Source organism: Lolium rigidum, chromosome 7 (genome assembly GCF_022539505.1).
Source record: "Lolium rigidum isolate FL_2022 chromosome 7, APGP_CSIRO_Lrig_0.1, whole genome shotgun sequence".
Taxonomy (NCBI): domain Eukaryota; kingdom Viridiplantae; phylum Streptophyta; class Magnoliopsida; order Poales; family Poaceae; genus Lolium; species Lolium rigidum.
The window spans coordinates 145639137-145649913 of NC_061514.1; positions in this window are offsets into that span (position 1 = coordinate 145639137).

Here is a 10777-nt window from a genome sequence, read left to right on the forward strand (position 1 = left end):
AAGATACATAAGTAACATATTCAATACCACAATAGTTTTTAAGGCTATTTTCCCATGAGCTATATATTGCAAAGACAAAGAATGGAATTTTATAGGTAGCACTCAAGTAATTTACTTTGGAATGGCAGAGAAATACCATGTAGTAGGTAGGTATGGTGGACACAAATGGCATAATTTTTGGCTCAAGGATTTGGATGCACGAGAAGTGATCCCTCTCAGTACAAGGCTTTGGCTAGCAAGGTTGTTTGAAGCAAACTCAAGTATAAACCGGTACAACAAAACTTACATAAGAACATATTGCAAGCATTATAAGACTCTACATTGTCTCCTTGTTGTTCAAACACCTTAACCAGAAAATATCTAGACTCTAGAGAGACCAATCATGCAAACCAAATTTCAACAAGCTCTATGGTAGTTCTTCATTAATGGGTACAAAGTACATGATGCAAGAGCTTAAACATGATCTATTTGAGCACAAAAATTGCCAAGTATCAAATTATTTAAGACATTATACCAATTACCACATGAAGCATTTTCTGTTTCCAACCATATAACAATGAACGAAGCAGTTTCAACCTTCGCCATGAACATTAAAAGTAAAGCTAAGAACACCTGTGTTCATATGAACGAGCGGAGCGTGTCTCTCTCCCACACAAAGAATGCTAGGATCTGATTTTATTCAAACAAAAACAAAAATAAAAACATACAGACGCTCCAAGTAAAGCACATAAGATGTGACGAAATAAAAATATAGTTTCACTAGAAGTGACCTGATAAGTTGTCGATGAAGAAGGGGGTGCCTTGGGCATCCCCAAGCTTAGATGCTTGAGTTTTATTGAAATATGCAGGGATGAACCACGGGGGCATCCCCAACCTTAGACTTTTCACTCTTCTTGATCATATTGTATCATCCTCCTCTCTTGACCCTTGAAAACTTCCTCCACACCAAACTCAAAACAAACTCATTAGAGGGTTAGTGCATAATCGAAAATTCACATATTCAGAGGTGACATAATCATTCTTAACACTTCTGGACATTGCACAAAGCTACTGAAAGTTAAAGAAATCCATTCAATATAGCAAAACAGGCAATGCGAAATAAAAGGCAGAATCTGTCAAAACAGAACAGTCCGTAAAGACGGATTTTTCAGGGGCACTTAAATTGATCAGATGAAAAAGATCAAATTGAATGAAAGTTGCGTACATATCTGAGGATCACTCACGTAAATTGGCAGATTTTTCTGAGTTACCTACAGACAGGGCTGCTAAATTTCGTGACAGCAAGAAATCTGTTTCTGCGCAGTAGTCCAATTCTAGTATCAACATTACTATCAAAGACTTTACTTGGCACAACAATGCAATAAAATAAAGATAAGAAGAGGTTGCTACAGTAGTAACAACTTCCAAGACTCAAATATAAAACAAAAGTGCAGAAGTAAAATAATGGGTTGTCTCCCATAAGCGATTTTCTTTAACGCCTTTCAGCTAGGCGCAGAAAGTGTGAATCAAGTATTATCGAGAGATGAAGCATTAACATTATAACCAGGGGCTTTGGGAGTTTTCTCAACAATGCATTGTGTCTTATCTATGTAAGTTTCAGAGGCTCCTCTTTCATTACTCTTAGGCTTGCTATTTTAATCAAACAAACTTTTAGGAACAAGCCAATCAAAATTCTTTTCTCGTGCCTCATGCATTCCTAAGAGCTTACAAGGTATTGGTACTTTAATCTCCCCCTCTCCATTGACTTTATTAGTGTACTTTAATCCATCTTCGTCCATCTTTTCAAGTATTTTTGTAAAATCGGTATAAAAGCCAAGTCTCTTATGCTCAATAAAAACTTTTCTAGCTTCTTTAGCTATATCACCAAATTCTCTAAGAAGGACCTCTAAAACAAAATCTCTCTTTTCTCCTATTTCCATATCGGAGAGTGTAAGAAACATATGTTGCATTATAGGATTGAGATTAATAAATCTAGTTTCCAACATGTGTACTAAAGAGGCAGTAGCACTTTCATAAGTAGGGACAACTTTTACCAAGTTTCTATCTTCAAAATCTTCAACCATACTAACATGAGTGAAAAATTCTTATATATTATCTCTTCCAATGATAGATCCTCGCCCTACCGGTATATCTTCCAGAGTGATCTTAGGAGGAAGCATGATGAAATAAGTAAAGTAAATGCAAGTGGCTAATTTTTTGTGTTTTTAATATAGAGAATGCAAATAAGACAGTAAATAAAGTAAAGCTAGTAACTAATTTTTTTTGTATTTTTGATATAGAGAACAAACAAAGCAGTAAATAAAATAAAGTAAAGCAAGACAAAAACAAAGTAAAGAGATTGGATGTGGGAGACTCCCCTTGCAGCGTGTCTTGATCTCCCCGGCAACGGCGCCAGAAAATTGTTGGAGATATGCCCAAGAGGCAATAATAAAATGGTTATTATAATATATCTTTGTGTTTATGATAATGTTTACATACCATGCTATAATTGTATTAACCGAAACATTGATACATGTGTGTATGTGAACAACAAGGAGTCCCTAGTAAGCCTCTTGTATAACTAGCTTGTTGATTAATAGATGATCATGGTTTCGAGATCATGAACATTGGATGTTATTAATAACAAAATTATGTCATTATATGAATGATGTAATGGACACACCCAATTAAGCGTAGCATAAGATCACGTCATTAAGTTATTTGCTATAAGCTTTCGATACATAGTTACCTAGTCCTTTCGACCATGAGATCATGTAAATCACTTATACCGGAAAGGTACTTTGATTACATCAAACGCCACTTTGCGTAAATGGGTGGTTATAAAGGTGGGATTAAGTATCCGGAAAGTATGAGTTGAGGCATATGGATCAACAGTGGGATTTGTCCATCCCGATGATAGATAGATATACTCTGGGCCCTCTCGGTGGAATGTCGTCTAATGTCTTGCAAGCATATGAATAAGTTCATAAGAGACCACATACCATGGTACGAGTAAAGAGTACTTGTCAGGAGACGAGGTTGAACAAGGTATAGAGTGATACCGATGATCAAACCTCAGACAAGTAAAATATCGCGTGACAAAGGGAATTGGTATCGTATGTGAATGGTTCATTCGATCACTAAAGTCATCGTTGAAAGTGTGGGAGCCATTATGGATTTCCAGATCCCGCTATTGGTTATTGGTCGGAGAGAGTTCTCACCCATGTCCACATAGTTCACGAACCGTAGGGTGACACACTTAAGGTTGGATGTTGTAATAGTAGAACTTGAATATGGAATGGAGTTCAAAGTATTGTTCAAAGTCTCAGATGAGATCCCGGACATCACGAGGAGTTCCGGAATGGTACGGAGAATAAGATTCATATATAGGAAGTCATATTCAAAGTTTGGAAATGATCCGGTGCATTTATGGAAGGTTCTAGAAGGTTCTAGAAAAGTCCGGAAGAAATCACTAAGGAAGGAGGAGTCCCGGAGGGACTCCACCTCCCCATGGCCGGCCAACCCTAGAAGGGGGAGTCCAAGGTGGACTCCACCAAGGGGGGCGGCCACCCCCCTTCATGGAAGGGTGGGAATCCCACCTTGGGTAGGTTTCCCTACTACATGGAAGGTTCTTGTGTTGGGGTCTTATTAGAAGACTTGCAGTCCAACACTTGGGGTTCCACCTATATAATGAGGGGCATAGGGGAGGGGGCCGGCCACTACAAGCCACCAAGCTGGCCGCACCCTTTGAGGCCGGCCACCCCTCTCCCAAACCCTAGCCGCCCCCTCTCTCCTCCACCTCTCCCGCACGCTTAGCGAAGCTCCACCGGAGTTCTCCATCGCCACCGCCACCACGCCGTCGTGCTGCCGGAGTCAAGGAGGAGCTACTACTTCCGCTGCCCGCTGGAACGGGGAGAAGGACGTCATCTTCATCAACACCGAATGTGTGACCGAGTACGGAGGTGCTGCCCGATTGTGGCACCATCAAGATCTTCTACGCGCTTTTGAAAGCGGCAAGTGATCGTCTACCGCAGCAACAAGAGCCTCCTCTTGTAGGCTTTGGAAATATTCAAGGGTTAGTCTTGTTCATCCCCTCGTTGCTACCGTCTTCTAGATTGCATCTTGGCTTGGATTGCGTTCTCGCGGTAGGAATTTTTTGTTTCTATGCTACGAATCCCTACAGTGGTATCAGAGCCGTGTCTATGCATAGATGGTTGCACGAGTAGAACACAATTGTTTTGTGGGCGTTGATGCTTATGTTGTCTTTAGTTTGAGTACTTTGCATCTTTGTGGCATAGTGGGATGAAGCGGCTCGGGCTAACTTTACATGACCGCGTTCATGAGATTTGCTCCACGCTCGACATGCAACTTGTATTGCATAAGTGGCTTTGCGGGTGTCTGTCTCTCCTACTATAGTGAAGATTCAATTTACTCTTCTATTGACAACACTAGTATCACTGTTGTGGTTCATGTTCGTAGGTAGATTAGATCTCACTCGAAAACCCTAAACCACGTAAAATATGCAAACCAAATTAGAGACGTCTAACTTGTTTTTGCAGGGTTTGGTGATGTGATATGGCCATAATGTGATGATGAATATGTATGAGATGATCATTATTGTATTGTGGCAACCGGCAGGAGCCTTATGGTTGTCTTTAAATTTCATGTTGAGTAGTATTTCAAAATAGTTGTAATAGTTGCTACATGAGGTGAACAACCATGAAGACGGCGCCATGGACCTTGACGCTACGCCGACGATGATGGAGATCATGCCCGTTGATGATGGATATCATGTCCGTGCTTTGGAGATGAAGATCGAAGGCGCAAAGACTAAAGGGCCATATCATATCACATATGAATTGCATGTGATGTTAATCCTTTATGCATCTTATTTTGCTTAGATCGCGACGGTAGCATTATAATATGATCCCTCACATTAATATCAAGATAATAAAGTGTTCTCCCCTCGTATGCACCGTTGCACAGTTCATCGTTTCGAAGCATCTCGTGATGATCGGATGTGATAGACTCAACGTTCACATACAACGGGTGTAAGCCATGTTGCACACGCGGAATACTAGGGTTTGCTTGACGAGCCTAGCATGTACAGACATGGCCTCGGGACAACGGAAACCGAAAGGTTCAACACGAGTCATATGGATGATATGATCAACATGTTGATGTTCACCATTGAAGCTACATCATCTCACGTGATGATCGGTTTTGGTGTAGTGGATTTGGATCGTGTACCACTTAACAACTATGAGGGATGTTGTATTAAGTGGGAGTTTGATGGCGTGTATTTCACACGTTCGTTGGGCAACCCCAAGAGGAAGGTATGATGCGCACAGCAGCAAGTTTTCCCTCAGAAAGAAACCAAGGTTTATCGAACCAGGAGGAGCCAAGAAGCACGTTGAAGGTTGATGGCGGCGGGATGTAGTGCGGCGCAACACCGGAGATTCCGGCGCCAACGTGGAACCTGCACAACACAACCAAGCTACTTTGCCCCAACGAAACGGTGAGGTTGTCAATCTCACCGGCTTGCTGTAACAAAGGATTAACCGTATTGTGTGGAAGATGATTGTTTGCGAGAGAAAACGGTAAAAACAAGTATTGCGATAGATTGTATTTCGAGTAAAGAGAATTGGACCGGGGTCCACGAGTTCACTAGAGGTGTCTCTCCCATAAGACGAACGGCATGTTGGGTGAACAAATTACAGTTGGGCAATTGACAAATAAAGAGAGCATGACCATGCACATACATATCATGATGAGTATAGTGAGATTTAATTGGGCATTACAACAAAGTACATAGACCGCCATCCAAGCTGCATCTATGCCTAAAAAGTCCACCTTCGGGTTATCATCCGAACCCCCTCCGAGTATTAAGTTGCAAAGCAACGGACAATTGCATTAAGTATGATGCGTAATGTAATCAACAACTACATCCTTAGACATAGCATCAATGTTTTATCCCTAGTGGCAACGAGCACAACACAACCTTAGAACTTTACGTCACTCGTCCCGGTGTCAATGCGGGCATGAACCCACTATCGAGCATAAGTACTCCCTCTTGGAGTTAAAAGTAAAAACTTGGCCGAGCCTCTACTAGAAACGGAGAGCATGCAAGATCATAAACAACACATAAGCATAACTTTGATAATCAACATAACAAGTATTCTCTATTCATCGGATCCCAACAAACGCAACATATAGAATTACATATAGATGATCTTGATCATGATAGGCAGCTCACAAGATCCGACAATGATAGCACAATGGGGAGAAGACAACCATCTAGCTACTGCTATGGACCCATAGTCCAGGGGTAGACTACTCACTCATCACTCCGGAGGCGACCATGGCGGTGTAGAGTCCTCCGGGAGATGATTCCCCTCTCCCGGCGGGGTGCCGGAGGCGATCTCCGGGATCCCCCGAGATGGGATCGGCGGCGACGGCGTCTCGGTAAGGTTTTCCGTATCGTGGCTCTCGGTGCGGGGGTTTCGTCACGGAGGCTTTAAGTAGGCGGAAGGGCAAGTCGAGAGGCGGCACGGGGGCCCACACCACGGGGCCGCGCGGCCAAGGGGGGCCGCGCCGCCCTAGGGTTTGGCTCCCCGTGGCCCCTCTTCGTCTCGTCTTCGGTCTTCCGGAAGCTTCGTGAGAAAATAGGCCTCCGGGCTTTTATTTCGTCCAATTCCGAGAATATTTCTTTACTAGGATTTCTGAAACCAAAAACAGCGAGAAAACGACAAGCGGCACTTCGGCATCTTGTTAATAGGTTAGTTCCGGAAAATGCACGAATATGACATAAAGTGTGCATAAAACATGTAGATAACATCAATAATGTGGCATGGAACACAAGAAATTATCGATACGTTGGAGACGTATCGGCATCCCCAAGCTTAGTTACGCTCGTCCCGAGCGAGGTAAAACGATAACAAAGATAATTTACGGAGTGACATGCCATCATAAACTTGATCATACTATTTGTAAAGCATATGTAGAGAATGCAGCGATCAAAACAATGGTGATGATATGAGTAAACAAGTGAATCATAAAGCAAAGACTTTTCATGAATAGCACTTCAAGACAAGCATCAATAAGTCTTGCATAAGAGTTAACTCATAAAGCAATAATTCAAAGTAAAGGTATTGAAGCAACACAAAAGAAGATTAAGTTTCAGCGGTTGCTTTCAACTTGTAACATGTATATCTCATGGATAATTGTCAATGCAAAGCAATATAACAAATGCAATATGCAAATATGTAAGAATCAATGCACAGTTCACACAAGTGTTTGCTTCTTGAGATGGAGAGAAATAGGTGAACTCGACTCAACATTGAAAGTAAAAGAATGGTCCTCATAGAGGAAAAGCATCGATTGCTATATTTGTGCTAGAGCTTTGATTTTGAAAACATGAAACAATTTTGTCAACGGTAGTAATAAAGCATATGCATCATGTAAATTATATCTTATAAGTTGCAAGCCTCATGCATAGTGTACTAATAGTGCTCGCACCTTGTCCTAATTAGCTTGGACTACCTGGATTATCACCGCAATACATATGCTTTAACCAAGTTTCACAAAGGGGTACCTCTATGCCGCTTTGTACAAAGGTCTAAGGAGAAAGCTCGCATTTGGATTTCTCGCTTTTGATTATTCTCAACTTAGACATCCATACCGGGACAACATAGACAACGAGATAATGGACTCCTCTTTTAATGCTTTAAGCATTTGACAACAATTAATTCTTTTCTCATTAGAGATTTGAGGATATTTGTCCAAAACTGAAACTTCCACCATGAATCATGGCTTTAGTTAGCGGCCCAATGTTCTTCTCTCACAATATGCATGCTCAAACCATTCAACTCGGTGTAGATCGCCCTTACTTCGGACAAGACGAACATGCATAGCAACTCACATGAAATTCAACAATGAGTTGATGGCGTTCCCCGATAAACATGGTTATCGCACAACAAGCAACTTAATAAGAGATAAAGTGCATAATTACATATTCAATACCACAATAGTTTTTAAGCTATTTGTCCCATGAGCTATATATTGCAAAGGTGAATGATGGAATTTTAAAGGTAGCACTCAAGCAATTTACTTTGGAATGGCGGATAAATACCATGTAGTAGGTAGGTATGGTGGACACAAATGGCATAGTGGTTGGCTCAAGTATTTTGGATGCATGAGAAGTATTCCCTCTCGATACAAGGTTTAGGCTAGCAAGGCTTATTTGAAACAAACACAAGGATGAACCGGTGCAGCAAAACTCACATAAAAGACATATTGAAAGCATTATAAGACTCTACACCGTCTTCCTTGTTGTTCAAACTCAATACTAGAAATTATCTAGACCTTAGAGAAACCAAATATGCAAACCAAATTTTAGCATGCTCTATGTATTTCTTCATTAATGGGTGCAAAGCATATGATGCAAGAGCTTAAACATGAGCACAACAATTGCCAAGTATCACATTACCCAAGACATTTATAGCAATTACTACATGTATCATTTTCCAATTCCAACCATATAACAATTTAACGAAGGAGAAACTTCGCCATGAATACTATGAGTAGAAACCAAGGACATATTTGTCCATATGATACAGCGGAGCGTGTATCTCTCCCATAAAGTGAATGCTAGGATCCATTTTATTCAAACAAAACAAAAACAAAAACAAACCGATGCTCCAAGAAAAAGCACATAAGATGTGGCCGAATAAAAATGTAGTTTCAGGGGAGGAACCTGATAATTTGTTGATGAAGAAGGGGATGCCTTGGGCATCCCCAAGCTTAGACGCTTGAGTCTTCTTGATATATGCAGGGGTGAACCACCGGGTGCATCCCCAAGCTTAGAGCTTTCACTCTCCTTGATCATGTTGCATCATACTCCTCTCTTGATCCTTGAAAACTTCCTCCACACCAAACTCGAAACAACTCATTAGAGGGTTAGTGCACAATATAAATTGACATATTCAGAGGTGACACAATCATTCTTAACACTTCTGGACATTGCATAATGCTACTGGACATTAGTGGATCAAAGAAATTCATCCAACATAGCGAAAGAGGCAATGCGAAATAAAAGGCAGAATCTGTCAAAACAGAACAGTTCGTATTGACGAATTTTAAAATGGCACCAGACTTGCTCAAATGAAAATGCTCAAATTGAATGAAAGTTGCGTACATATCTGAGGATCATGCACGTAAATTGGCATAATTTTCTGAGCTTCCTGCAGGGCAGTGGGCTCAGATTCGTGACAGCAAAGAAATCTGGAACTGCGCAGTAATCCAAATCTAGTACTTACTTTTCTATCAACGGCTTAACTTGGCACAACAAAACTCAAAACTAAGATAAGGAGAGGTTGCTACAGTAGTAAACAACTTCCAAGACACAAAATAAAAACAAAGTGCTGTAGGTAAAAACATGGGTTGTCTCCCATAAGCGCTTTTCTTTAACGCCTTTCAGCTAGGCGCAGAAAGTGTGTATCAAGTATTATCGAAGGGTGGTGCATTCTCAGCGAGGTGTGGAGTTTTCTCAACTAGGCATATTATATTAGATACATAAGTTTTAGCATCTCCCTTTTCATTAGTCTTAGGTGTGCTACTCTCATCAAACAAATTTTCAGGAACAAGCCAAGCATAATTATTTTCTAGTGCATCATTCATAGCTAGGAGCTTGCATGGTATTGGTGCTTTGATCTCCCCACCATCATCAATATTATTAGTGTATCTTATTCTATCCATATCCATCTTTTCAAGGAGACTAGCAAAATTAGTAGGAGAACCAAGCATATTAAATTTAGCAAAGACCTTTCTAGCTTCTCTTGCTAGACCACCAAATTCTCTAAGAAGGGTTTCTAAAACAAAATCTTTCTTTTCCCCTTCTTCCATATCACTAAGTGTGAAAAACATATGTTGGATTATAGGATTGAGATTAACAAATTTGGTTTCCAACAAGCGAACTAAATGCGCGGCAGCAATTTCATAAGTAGGCGCAAGGTCTACCAAGTGTCTATCCTCAAAATCATCAATAGTACTAACATGGTTGAAGAATTCTTCTATATTATTTCTCCCAACTATAGACCCACGTCCTACCAGTATGTTCTTTGTGGTAAAATTAAAAGGAAACATGATGAAATAAGTAAAGTAAATGCTAGTAACTAATTTTTTTGAGTTTTCAATATAGCAAACAAGATAGCAAATAAAGTAAAACTAGTAACTAATTTTTTTGTATTTTGATTTAGTGCAGCAAACAAAGTAGTAAATAAAATAAAGCAAGACAAAAACAAAGTAAAGAGATTGAGAAGTGGAGACTCCCCTTGCAGCGTGTCTTGATCTCCCCGGCAACGGCGCCAGAAAAAGAGCTTGATGGCGTGTATTTCACACGTTCGTTGGGCAACCCCAAGAGGAAGGTATGATGCGCACAGCAGCAAGTTTTCCCTCGAGAAAGAAACCAAGGTTTATCGAACCAGGAGGAGCCAAGAAGCACGTTGAAGGTTGATGGCGGCGGGATGTAGTGCGGCGCAACACCAGAGATTCCGGCGCCAACGTGGAACCTGCACAACACAACCAAGCTACATTGCCCCAACGAAACAGTGAGGTTGTCAATCTCACCGGCTTGCTGTAACAAAGGATTAACCGTATTGTGTGGAAGATGATTGTTTGCAGAGAAAACAGTAAAAAAAAGTATTGAGTAGATTGTATTTCAGTAAAGAGAATTGGACCGGGGTCCACAGTTCACTAGAGGTGTCTCTCCCATAAGACGAACAGCATGTTGGGTGAACAA